The sequence below is a fragment of the Eucalyptus grandis genome, chromosome 9 (assembly GCF_016545825.1).
Source record: "Eucalyptus grandis isolate ANBG69807.140 chromosome 9, ASM1654582v1, whole genome shotgun sequence".
Taxonomy (NCBI): Eukaryota; Viridiplantae; Streptophyta; class Magnoliopsida; order Myrtales; family Myrtaceae; genus Eucalyptus; species Eucalyptus grandis.
Window position 1 is genome coordinate 8,572,520 of NC_052620.1, and position 3,083 is coordinate 8,575,602.

At 42.3% G+C, this 3,083-nt stretch overlaps 1 pseudogene; it reads left to right on the top strand.

Moving 5' to 3' along the window:
- Nucleotides 1-99: 99 nt before the first annotated feature.
- The window catches only part of LOC104453515, a 7,438-nt pseudogene continuing 4,454 nt past the window's right edge, over nucleotides 100-3,083 (top strand).

Here is a 3,083-nt window from a genome sequence, read left to right on the forward strand (position 1 = left end):
GATGCCCCGGGAGTGTCGGGATGCCCGGAGTTTGTGTACCGAATGTCCTCGGGAGTTTTGAGGTGTCCGGTAGTATACGGTACATAATGTCCAGGGGGAATGCCTGGTGGTATGGCGGTACGTAATTCCGGAAGCCCTAGAGGTGTGTGCCGGGAGGATTCCTCGTGATGCTAGTTGGGATATGAGATGCCCGAAGTGTGTGTGCCGAATGTCTGGAGGTGTGTGCCAGAGGCTCCTCGCAATGCCAGGTTGGATGCGGGTGATAAATTGTGGGATGCAAACATTGGTCCCTGAATGAAAAATAATGAGATCCTTGTGAAATATAAGAACTGAAATTGAATCATGTGCATGGGTGTATGCATATGGCATGATGCATGATCTGCTTATGAAAGTAAATTGATGCTATTTAATATTGAAAATGCGATCATGAAGGCATGAATGGATCTCATGGTGATGTATGCTTGATAGCATGGATGATATGAGTGCATGGTGGTATATGCACATTGTATGGTGATATATGCATGGCTGCTTGATGATATGAGTACAAGTGCATGGTGGTATATGCATGTTGTATGGTGATATATGTATGGCTGTAAGATGAGGTTGCTCGAATGCATGAATGATATGTGTTTTATTTATGATACCTTGATTGTTCTGTTTGACGCATTATGTAGTTTGGTGGATCTTTACTGTTGAGTGGTTGTACTCACCCCGTTTGGGGACTAACATTTCAGACTAGATAAGATACCTCTGCTGCCACTGCCACCGGTAGATGGATCAAATGGTTGGATATGACCGCGGGGAGGAGGATAGCAAAGGAAGGAGCTTTTGGATGCCAACACTGATCGATGAACTTTAAGTATACGAATGTTGGAGGAGATGTCAGTTATCTTTTGAAGTATAGCCGAGTATAGAAGACTATGGCATTTTGATGTATCAATGAATGATGTCCATCTGGTTTAAGTAAATAAAAGTGTTCGGCTTTTACCTATAAATGTCTTAATTGGTGTGCATCGTTTTCTAAATATAGGGAAGGGAGTTGTTGGATATGTTTCCGTTATATGAATTGTGCAAGGGACCAATCTAAAAGATGTAAACCCCCAGGTTGTATGGACCCGCTGTAATTGAAATGATATCAGAGTGACATATTATCAGGTCAAGTGAAGGGGAAGCGGTCTATGGCGACCCTAACGGTTCAGGGTCCGTTGAGGGGTGCTGCAATAGAACCTACTTGCATCCCAATTTCGCGATAAAAAATGGTCCTTTGAATTTCTGATTGAAAACGGCCATATATTGACTTTTTCCGCTAAAATCTCGATTTGTAGAAAAATCTTCGGAAAATGAGTTGACATTCCTAAAAAGATTTGTGACATGACAAAACTTTTAATTTATGAAATCAGATTCAAATTCGCGGTTTATTTCAATCTGGCGCAATTTTAGCGTGACTTAGACTACTAGGTAACTTTTAGAAATTTTTAGTGCAAATGACCCGCGGTCGATTTTCTTCGAGTCACAATGAACCTCTTCGACACATTGACGACTCTTGATGGTCATGAAAATCTCGAAGTTTCAAATATGGAAACAAGATACCAAAATGACAGAAAAATCAGTATAGTGCCGATTGATGAGAATTTTGCAATTCGGTGGAATCACCCACGTTTAGCCACATATCTCAGTCGAACCGATCTATCACTGATCTTTGATTGATCTTTACTGTGTCATAATGATCTCTGCAGATGAACACAGTTGAGTAGTCGATTTCTGATCGAATTCCTAAGTTTATTGCATTAAAATCCTTTAATGACTTCCTTAAATAATCTAGTTATCTCACAAGTGATCAGCTCTAAGAACAGCATTATAGGCGCGTCGATGAAAGGCCTGATTTAATCAATTGAAAGCATAAGTGAAAATCCAGGATATCACAACTCTTCCTCTCTTATAAAAATTTCGTCATCGAAATTTAAACCATTACAATCTTTAAACAAAAAGGTGGAGGTACAATCGTCTTATCGACTTTTCATTCTCTCAAGTTGCTCCTTCAGTACCGTGGTGTTGCCAGACCACTTTGACCAACGAGATGGTCTTGATACGCAAAATTTGCTCTTTCCGATCCATAATTTGAACTGGGTTTTCCACGTACAACACTCGGTCGTTCACCTCCGATTCCTCAAAATCAAGCACGTGGGTTGGGTTAGGCTCATACTTCCTCAACATCGACACGTAAAAGACATCATGCACTTGCGCCAAGCTCGGCGGCAATGCAAGACGATACGCTAGGATCTTGATTCTCTTAAGAATCTCAAAGGGACCCACGTATCTCAGACTCAGCTTTACTTTCTTGCCAAAGCACGAAGTTCTTCTCATTGGTGATACTTTCAGAAAAACATTATCACAAGGCATTGTTTGGTAATCATCCAAACATTGCATGGTTCTGATTTTTTATTCATGAGATTAATTTGGAAACAAAATCGCGTTTGGTAAAATTTTTCTTCCCGAACAAATTTCTATTATTTTGTTCTCGGAAGTAGATTTGGAATAGAATCAAGAATAAAGAAAAGTTGATTCTTATTCTGGGAACAAATCTAAGACTCAAAACCAACTCTTCTTCTTCCTTTTTCTCTTCTTCTTCTTTTTCTCTTTTCTTCTTCTTCATTGATCACCATCCTGCGGTCGCCGTCTGCCACCATTTGCCGCCGCCGCTGCCATCTGTTGCCAACAACCGATCTAGTGAGCTCTCCGGAGGCTCACTAGGCCAAGGAGAGGTTTAGCGAGCTCGCCGAAGGCAAGCCCAACCATTGGTGAGGTTCGGCCTTGCAAATCTGGCGAGGCCAAGCCTCGTCGATGGCGGGCGGCTTCACGGGGCTAGCGAGGCCCGCCTCGGCAAGGCTCGGTTGATGAGGGCTGGGTGAGCCTCGCCTGGCAGCCCGGGCGAGGCTTGGTGGACGAGGGCCGGCCTCGCCGAGGGGCTAGTGACGCCCGATGAGGTCGTTGGCCACAAGAAGAAGAATAATAAAGGAGAAACAGGAAAAAAACGAAAAGAAAAAAAAGGAAAAAAGTAAAAAATTATTTAAAAATTAAAAGAA